The sequence below is a fragment of the Kryptolebias marmoratus genome, linkage group LG16, assembly GCF_001649575.2.
Source record: "Kryptolebias marmoratus isolate JLee-2015 linkage group LG16, ASM164957v2, whole genome shotgun sequence".
Taxonomy (NCBI): domain Eukaryota; kingdom Metazoa; phylum Chordata; class Actinopteri; order Cyprinodontiformes; family Rivulidae; genus Kryptolebias; species Kryptolebias marmoratus.
This window is the reverse complement of record NC_051445.1, coordinates 28,012,667-28,023,194: the sequence shown is the minus strand read 5'-3', so window position 1 is coordinate 28,023,194 and position 10,528 is coordinate 28,012,667. Positions and strand designations below refer to the sequence as shown.

The window sequence follows — 10,528 nt, the reverse complement described above, 5'->3', positions numbered from 1 at the left end:
AGTATTTTTATTTATTCATTCCTCCTGCATTTCTGATTCTGTTTATTTCTGTCTTTTATAGACCACACACACACACACACACACTCACATACATGAAGAAAATAAGATAATTAGACCTCTGTACGTTAAGGCTGTTATATGTCACCAGTAAAGAATTAAAGAGCCTGGAAGAACCAAACATCCTGTCTGTGCTCCTTACTGGCACCCCTCGGAGGATATCAGCATCATAATCCAAAGTCAATGCTATCGAACATACTCGATCCCAGGTAGCATAGTGGTTAGAGCTGTTGTCTCCCAGCAAGAAGGTTGCAGAATCGCATCCCGGCCTGAGACCTTCTTGGGTGGAGTTTGCGTGTTCTCCCTGTGTGCACGTGGGTGTAGTCCGGTTTCCTCCCACAGACAAAAAACATGCATGATAGGTTAATTGGTTACTCTTAAATTGACCCTAGGTATGAGTAAGAGTGTGAATGGTTGTTTGTCTCATTTGTCTCTACGTGGCCCTGCGATGGACTTGCAACCTGCCCAGTGACTGCTGGAGATGTGCCCCTTCTTGTTTGCTCTGGTGATGGACAGGCTAACAGATTAAGTCAGGCAAGGATCCCTGTAAACAATGATGTTTGCAGATGACATTGTGATCTGTAGTGAGGAACAGGTGGAAGATAACCTGGACAGGTGGACATATGCACTTGAAAGATGAGGGATGAAAGTCAACCATAGCAAGACAGAGTACATGTGTGTGTGAATGAGAGGGAGGCAAGTAGAGCAATGAGGCTACAAAGAGCAGAGGTCACAAAGGTGCAGGACTTTAAGTACTTAGGGTTGATTGTCTAGGGAAACGGGGAATATGATAAAGAGGTGAAGAAGAAAGTCCAGACAGGAGAAAGTGGCTGAAGAAAAGTGTCAGGAGAGATTTGTGACAAAAGGGTGGAAGCTAAGGTCAAATGAAAAGTGTACAAGACAGTGGTGAGACAAAACTATGTTGTACGGTGTGGAGACAGTGGCACTGACAAAAAGACAGGAGACAGAACTGGAAGTGGCAGAGCCGAAGATGTTGAAGTTCTCCTTGGGATTGACAAGGATGGACAGGATTAGGAATGAGGTCATCAGAGGTACAGCACAGGTTGAATGACTGGGAGATGAAGTTAGAGAGGCCAGAATGAGATGGTTTGAACATGTGGCGAGGAGAGACAGTGGGTATATTGGTAGAATGATGTTAGAGATGCAGCTTGCAGGAAAAAGACAAAAAGGATGTCTGAAAAGGAAATATATGGATGTAGTTAGAGAGGACTGTGACAAAGTGGTTCAGTTTGTGTTTACCACGTGTCACTTATTCTTATTTCTAATTCACTTACTTTCTTTAGTTGATTATAATGCTTAGATATAAACATTACTTTGCAATTTTGCTTCACTTACTATCCCAGGTTTGTTTGTGTTAGCATTATGTTGCAGTTTCCATCTAGTTATATGTTTAGCTTAACACTACTACTTCTGGACCATTGGTTGGATTTATTTCTTTTGTTTCAAGGTATATTCATGGCATTTGTTTTCCCTTTTACTCACCATTGTTTTTCCCTTGTAGATCTGCATCAGGGCAGGGGTATGGGAGGGGCCAGCCCAGTATTTCCTGTTTAAATGGCTGGATGATGTCATTGATTGCCTGGCTGGGTTCTACCAATTAGAGGGTTTTCTTTTGAGTATTGCTTTGTTCTTTCTTTAAAGTAAATGTCTGAGTTATCTTGTATTACATGGTTTATTTTGCAGACCATTTTATTATCTTGATGAGTCTGAAAGTTAGATTAATAATTTTATTCTTGTTTTTCTGTTTAGATGTTTGTTGTTTGACCTGTTTCATTGTGGCTTTGTCCACTCAAGCACAGGTGTGTTGCCAATTGGCTATAAAAACAGTGTGTTTTTGGAAGCTGGGGGAGAAGTCTGTCAGATGATCAGGCATCACAAGAAACTGAAAAGGGTGGCTGATGCTGATTTTTCTGTTCACCTTCTGACCCTTTTGCCTACCCTACCTTTCAAGGACATCGAGGTACTTGGAGTGAGGACAGATGGAAGAGGGTAACTCACTTTGGCAACCCCTAAAAAGGGAACAGCCAAAAAAAAGGATAAAATTTTACCACCAAATATGAACAAAGGCTTCATAGGTGATCATATGCAGTCAAATCACCCAAAAGAGATTCAGAACGTCTTAGAAAAATCAAATTTGAACAGGCTCAAAGAGGCTGTAGTTTCTGGTTAGGGCCCTTCTGCTTTGCACTTTCTCTTGTGGCAGCATTCTCTTGTCTATGCACTCATGGACAGCTTCCCTTTTGCATCCAATGGTTGCCGTAAGCTTCCTCCTGGCCCACCTCCGCAGTCAGCATCTCTTTTACTTATCATGTTCACCTAGGCCTCATCTCCTGGTAGCTAATTATCTGCTCAAAGTGTTATGCCCCTGTAAAGGGGAATAATGAAGAACAGACGTGGACAGAATCTTACTTCTGTCGCTTTCAGTGTTGTAATGATATTTCAAAACAATTTTCAACATTACATGGTAACATAAAAACGCAATCGGAAAAAAATACTGAATCACACAGCAAATTAGTAGCTCAAAATGTCTTTGTGCTAACACAATTAAAGACTAGCACACATTTTCAGCATTAGCAGAAGATTATATAATTACAATACCATACAGGTTGTGTGTATACATACTACCTTATGAAAACATAAATTAAAATTACCTATGTATCATTTATCTCTATCAGAACTGATTCCTTACAAAATTACAGTCATTAGCATTCTTATTTTTCTCAAAACAATGTAACTACATTCTAACCAAAGAATATATCTTCTCTGAATACTGAACATTGGAAACAAACATTGTGGTTATACCTGCACATCAACAACATCCGTGGTACAGAGCACAGCTCGCCAGGAACTAAGGTAAGTACAACGTTTTAAGCAAAGTCACATTTACTCAAGCTGTTGAGGTTGCTACAGTTGGCTCAGTTTGTTGGTTTTTAGAGTGTTTCAGATATTCTGTGGTAGTACTCAATGTAAAAGGTTTGAAAATCATTGCTCTGTATTATTGTATTTTCAGCTTCTTGTCCAAAATATCACTTACTGAAACTGTATTTTTCATTACGAGGACATAATAGGGCCACCTAGATAAAAAAAAAAAAAAAAAAACTAGAGAGGAAGTTGTTGTTCTTTTTTCAATTTTAAAATTAAAATATAAAAATGTCAAGAATAATGTTATGCCAGATTTATTAACAGAAAAAAAGTCACCACATTGAAAAAAAAATGTTGTCTATCAAGACTTAAACAAGTGGAAGCAAACTTAACAGCCAAGCTAAAAGCTAACCTCTACAAAATGTGTATTCCATTTATACTCCTCTCCAACATTTGCTCTCTGGTAAACAAAATAGCTAATTTGGAACTAACAACAAAACAAGAGATAAGCATGCAGCATGAAAGGATTACCATTTTTCCACCGTCTGACCTCCAATCATCTTTCTAGCAACTGTCCTGTCTTAAACATCATCCTGCTCTGACTGATTTACTGGTATCCCTTGGATAAAATATTTCACACACACAGAACTCAGAAAATAATATGCAGAGAAAAGTCTGTTCCATTAAATTGTGAAATCTTTTGACATGTGTTGAAAATGACTGTCGGAATGTTTGTGTTCATTTCATCCAGTAAGGAAAATAGTCAAATGGATTTGCTCACAGAATTTACAAATCAGATGGCTTATGTTTTAACAGACATTATTATCATCTCAGTGGACCAAGTCAAAGTCCCATAATGTTTCAAGACTGCCACCACCATCCCAGCTTCAAAAAAACAAACAAAAAAAAACTCAAATCACACTTCATGACTACCAGAATATCCCAGTCACTCCTGCCATGATGAAGTGCTTTAAAACACTAGTAAAGAAGCACAGACTTCCTCCCACGTTTGACCCATTCCAGTTTGCCTACTGGTGAAACCGCTCTACAGAAGACGTAATTTTCTCCACTTTTTAATTGAGCTTTCTAGACTTTGGTTTAGTATTTAATTCCATCACTCCAGAGCATCTGGTAGACAAATTTGGACCAGCTCAACCCCCTGTGCAACTGACTGCTAAACTTCCTCATTGAGAGACTATAGTCATTGCAGGTTGGACAGAACACCTCCAATGTCATTGCCCTCAGCACAGGCTCTACTCAGGGTTGTCCTAAGCCCTTTGCTGTTCATGCTGATACCACACAACTGCGACTTCAAGACTGCCACCAACCACATTGTGAACTTTGCGGACAATATGACAGTGGAACATCATAAGGAACTATGATGACTTTGGCTACAGAGGGAAGGTGGAGCAGGTGGCCTGGTACAGAACCAACAGCCTTATCCTGAATGTAGACCAAACTAAAGAGATCATTATTGACTTTAGGAAAAAACAGCCTAGCCATGCTCCATTTCTCATCAACAACATAGTTGTGGAGGTGGTCAGCAGCACCAACTTCCTGGGGGTGCACATCACAGATGACCTCACCTGGTCTGTGAACACTGCATCACTGATCAAGTGGGCACGGCAGCGTTTGCACTTTCTGTGCAGGATGAGGAGAGCCCACATGCCTCAGCCAATCTTCAGTACAGTCTACAGAAGCACAATAGAGAATATTCTGATCCATGGCATCTCTATGTGGTGTAGGGGATGAAGTGCCTCACGCTGGAAAAAAAGTGAGGAGGGTGGTGAGGACAGTGAAGAAAATGATTGGGACTTCTCTCCCCTCTGTTCAAGGCATTGCCGCAAGTGCTGCATTTTCCGAGCCAGAAACACCATTAGTGATCCCTCTCACCCTCACTATGGTCTATTCTTCCTGGGAAAAGGTTCCGCAGCATTCAGTGCAGAACCACTAGGTTCTGTAATAGCTCCTTCCAAAGGGCATTAGACAACTGAACTCTAAATGAAAATATACCGTGTGAGAAAAGTACATCACTTTATAGTATTTTATTACAATAAATAGTTTTCTATTTTGTTTACAGTATTCTATTTATAGCATATGTCTTTTGTTTCATTACCCATTACAGTATTCTACTGCACCTCAGTATTTTTGCTGCTGCTATTGATATACTTTTGTACTCTTGATATACTGTATATTATATTTAATTCTGTGGTGAGCTAATTGCAACAAAATTTTGTTGACTCTAAAAGGTAATCAGGTGTAGATGCAAATCCAACGATTACTTTCTGAAAATATGTCCAATGGTTCAGGTGATATTTTTCTAACAGGCTAACAGGTATGAGTCTAAGACTTAATATCAAAGTTTTATGAAAAGATTGCACAAGTAGCATTAATGAGTATTTGTTGTGAATGACTTCAACTTAAAGTGGGTTGATTTGAAAAGCTAATCAGTTATAGATATCTCGCTAATGACTGTAATTGTTGGGAAAACAGTTAAGTTTATTTTTGTAACATTTATTTCTATAATAACTTGCAAAATGGCTTTAAATTTAAATGTAAGGTAAAGGTTAAAAAGCATAAAATTAAGAATGAAAAACATTGTTTTTCGGTTTTGGTTATCATGTTGGTAGTCACGTGATCTGAGTGTGAAAGATCAGAAAAAGTGCATGATGGGGCAGATTGAACATGCTAGTGGAAGAGAAACGCGGCTCAGAAAGCAAGGACATTCAACACGAGTTTTACAAGTCGCAAATGGTAAATATGTTGTACATGTGTAGCACGTTGTAATGTAATTATACAGTTTATTGGAAATGTGTAGTGAATATGAGAATGACGCTGTACTGTTCTTTATTTGTTGTTTAGTTTTCACGGTGTTGCAGTGTCCTAATGTCAAGAGAGCTGAGAAATTAAAGATACCAAGACATCAGTATGAGACGTGGGCCTTTATTTCCTTTGTAAAACCGGTGCAGTTATAATCACTACTTTCTGATTACACCTTGACCAGTCATTCTGTTTGTCTGTGTCTCTTTCCTGTCTTTTCAAATCCCAGCCGGTCGAAGAAGATGGCCACTTATCCTGAGCCTGGTTCTAGTTCTGCTGGAGGTTTCTTCCTCTTAAAAGGGAGTTTTTCCTTTCCACTGTTGCCAATGTACTGGTCAGGATGGGAGACTCTGGCGAAGTGAAAATTTAACACAATCTGCAGGCTTCCTTAGATTGATAACTTTGACTAATACACTTTCATAAAATATGTGAATGTTTTTGTACAGAGTGCCCTGAGATGACTTTTGTTGTGAATTGGCACTAAATACATAAAACGAATTGAACTGTCCATAATTTAATTTAAATCTGTCCAATCATTCATGAAATACTTAGCTCAGAGACAGACACACAAATTCAGGATGAAGATTATTTTCACCAAAACAAGTGTTGTTGCTAAAACACAATACTATAATTAAACCACAATTTGGCTCTAAGTTCTTGGAAGCACTCAAAGCTGTAGCAAGTACAGAAGTCACATAGACTGTAACTTTACAGAAAAAGTTTTAGTGAACACAAAGACATTTATCTGGAAAATAACATGCTGCATGTTTGGCTCAGTTAAGTTCACTTGAATTCAGAGAAATCTGTGAAAACACTATCAGACATGATTATAGAGTGCAGAAACACATTCATATAACAGACAAAATGGCATCCAAACACTCAAATACAAAATGGCATGTGCTTTCACTTACTTTAGTGATTCAGACCTCCTCAAACTGTGCATACATAGCAATTTAAAGAGTAAATGCATAATCATGTACTTTTCCAATCCTTTTATAAATATAAAGACAAGCCTTTTTGCATGTTTCAACAAACCTCTTATGATACATCTGCTAAACTGCTTTAAATCCTCACACCGACCGAAGAGCCTTTATGCTTTCAATGTGTTTACACTCAACACATGAATATTCTATTAGTTCTCCTTAAACATATTCATCAAATGCCTCACTGTGAAATAATTAACTGAACTGCCAATACAGTTCAAATCAAAGCAAATCTAATCAATAAATATTGTCACAAGTCACCTGTGTGGGACTAAGGTTATGTTTCTTCACAGTGGAGATGGTGTTAGAGCAAACAGCAGAGCTGCCATCATCAATAGGAAGTCTCTGCTCAAGCAAATCAAACTCCTGACATGTCAAATCTCCGCTCAACACCAAGGGGACGCCTGTTATTGATGATCCTCTGAACAATGAGAGCATTGATCATCTGTGTGTTTCCCTACTGTTGATGGAGCTGTTTGTATGGGTGGGCCCACGCAGAATGAGTGAGGTGCACCGACAAGATCCCTTTCATTGTTGACATATGGATAAATGCCTCTCAGAGCTCCTTAACTCCCAGTTCCCCTGCTCCTCTCAGTCAGCCCACTGCCTTCTAAAGAGCATCAAAATGTCAGGAATCCAAAAACACAAACAGTGATGTACGAATTCACCAACTGCTGCTGACTGAGAGGCAGCCAAGCCAAAGAAATTGTCCTGCATGGGAGTTACTAAAGAAGTGTGTGTGTGTGTGTGTGTGTATATATATATATATATACACACACACACCTTAAACCCAATTTTTATGCATATATTGCCACCACAATGACAGAATGTTACCTTTTGAGAGTTTCTGAAATATGTAAGGTTGCTTCCTGCACAACAACACAGGCTAAAGCTGCAAAGATTAATCTATTTTAAATTCATTTTTTATCATGTATGTTAACTATGCCTACACATCCCAATAGGTATCAAGAAATTGAAGTGACCAAAATGGGGAAAAATAAATTTGTTTTTTTCAGTCACAGTTAGTTTTTTATGCTGAAACTAATTATTAGACAGTCAGTCTATCTTCATGTGCCACTCGAACTGTGTGCACTCTTACTATGCATTCATTTTGTATAAACTGGTCAGAGCTTTGTCGTACTGAGAGACACTAGTGTGGAAATGTTTATCACCATTTTATATTTAGCCACCATTTTAAAAGCTTTAACAAGGAGTTGTTTAGTTTATCTGGAAAGAGAGAGATAGTTGGTGAACACCCTGGAATGTGAGCAACGGATGTGCCAGCAAGGAAGGGGGAAGGAGAGACCTTTGACCTCCAGAGAAGGAAGGCAGCATCTGGAGGAGGGGGAGACTGAAGCATTAAAACCAGAGAACATCCTTTGTTTCCTCAGACAATCCTGGGGTGATGGCTTGACTAGTTTTCAAGATGATCTGTGTCTCATTCCCATTGATTGTCTCCCAGATGCATCTGGTTTTATTATTGTATGAATGTTGACTAAGGGTGTTTGAATAAATGTGTTAAAATTTAAGGTAACGTCTCCAGGTCTTTCCCAACAACCAACTCGGGGAGTTAAAGGTAGTATATATATATCTCGACACTAGTAAAATGTGCAAAGATGGCAGACAAAGAACAGTAGCAGCTATTTTCTGCTCCATCAACTTCAAACACAACTACTAGTGGCAGAAAAATAAAGACTTAGTCAGAACTGGCTGAAAACAACAACAAAAAAATAGAACAGAAAAAGAAATCAAACAAAAGTCAACATTGAGATAGCTTTTCCAAGATGGTGATAACTCTTAGAATCACAGGAACTGGAAACTGACACCATGGTTGATGTTTTTCTGTTGGACAGATTGTTATGATTATTTGTACAGGTCAAAGATAAGCAATCCAGAAACGGTCAGACACAACGGTATCAAAAGGTAAGTGGTTTTATTTACAGTGACAGGGTGAATTCAAACAGGATCTGTTAGAGAGAGAGAAACAAAACTGAGTGGACCGGTGTACGGGTAAATAGCAGACAGGTTCTGACAGGCTAACAGGCTTACTGGTGTAGTGAGTATGGAGGCCCGGATCCAGGTCATCTTCAGGTAAGTTGGTGCAGCGGTTGGTAATGTTTGTTGGCGAGGTTCGGAAGCAGGCTTAGAGATCTTCTGACAGGTCAGTCTCCCAAGTAAGTAGGTCTCAGGTTCCACGATCGGGTTGGGTAGGTCTCTCGGGTAGGCAGGTCTCAGGTTCATAAGTCGAGGCGGTGCAGTCAGCGTCTGGGAGAGGGTTTCCTCAGGGAACAGAGCCAGATAGTTCTAGGCCGATACAGAAATAGCAACAGGTTAGTACGGATCAGGAAAACTTACAACGAGTTGGGGCTGAGTCAGATTACCGAAGGCAATCAATGCTCCAGCGTTGATCTGTTCCTCCAGACTGCCTTAAGAACCCTGGTGAGACTCCACTTGATCTGAGACAGCTGCGAGTAATCAGGAACTTGGCCAATCAGGGAAGCGGAGGGAGCACACACAGATATTTATTTTGTTTAGTAGGTATTATGATTGTTAAGTTGTATAGCTATGGTGGTTGTAAATTAGCTACTAGACTGTATTACCAATGACTGAATTTTCCTTGTTTTCTTGGGTTGGCACATGGTGCTAACACCATGTAGCTAAGCAGGTGTTTACAACACTAGCATCTTGGTATGAGTGATCTATGTAAAAGCGTCTTAAAAGCTAAGAGTAAATTAATAGTGTAAGACTGGTTCTTTTTTACCAACTGTCATTTATTTTCTAAAACAAATATTAATACAATTTATTTGCTTTTTAAAGCTATGAAAAGACTTCAGCTTCAGTTCCACTGAAGTATCAAGGCCTCCAGTTCCTGCTGTTTTAGCTATTGTTTCAAAGTCTCTCTCGAAGACACAGGAAGGAGAACATCTGTATCTGCCTTTACATTTATTAGTGTTTTGAAATTATGTGAGGTTGTTTGGAGGTGCTGTGTGTGAGAACTTAATTGTCCACTCTAACAAGGTTGAGTCAGGTCCTCTTCCTCCCATTTGAAACCATTTTGTCTTTTATCCAAAAGACTTCTTCAGTCTGAGGAGCTGCAAGCAAACTCAGCCTTATAAGCAGCACCTTATAGTGAATCAACCAGTTGGTTGTGACACCCAAAACTAATTCATCACATGCAAAACAGGACCATCAGCCTAACATCTGATCGTTAGGCCCCTGATGGTTGCTTGCTATTCACGGAGGGCTGAATGATACTAGCAATAACAGCATTGTAGGGGGGTGACAGTTGGACACGGAGGCCTCCGCCCTTGTTTAATGATGGACGGGTTCTCTTCAAAAAGATGGCTTTCTTTACTCCTCTCTTAAACCAATTTTCCTCTCTATCAAGGATGTGCACATCATCTCTGAAAGAGTGACCACTGGCCTGCAAATGAGAGTAAACCGCAGACTCTTGGCATGATGATGTCGCTCAGGCCAGCTTGCACCAGTTTAACCAGTTTAACCCCTTACCACTCGCCCTCAGAAAGCTCAAGAAGCCTGGAAAAGACGTACCCAAATTAAATTAGATGCTATTCTTCAGCCTTTTGTGGTTCAAACTAAAGATTAGGCTCCATGTGAAGTTAACACTTTGACGTTTTTGCCTGAGCAGTCAAAATGATTGTAACTTTAACCAATTAGTAGTTATTGAAGTGAAAACACAGAGATTTCAAGCATTTTTTTCTCTCCTAGATTTTTCTCTTTTTTCATCAACTTACTGTACATGGAGGAAGGGTGCTGAGACCGGA

General features: G+C 39.5%; 1 long non-coding RNA gene across 1 annotated transcript in view; it reads left to right on the top strand.

Moving 5' to 3' along the window:
• Positions 1-178, top strand: part of LOC119617823 — a 13,912-nt gene extending 13,734 nt beyond the window's left edge. The window contains exon 2 of the long non-coding RNA XR_005234241.1: positions 62-178. This is a non-coding gene — a long non-coding RNA (uncharacterized LOC119617823). The remainder of the gene's footprint in view (positions 1-61) is intronic.
• The last annotated feature ends 10,350 nt before the right edge of the window (positions 179-10,528 follow it).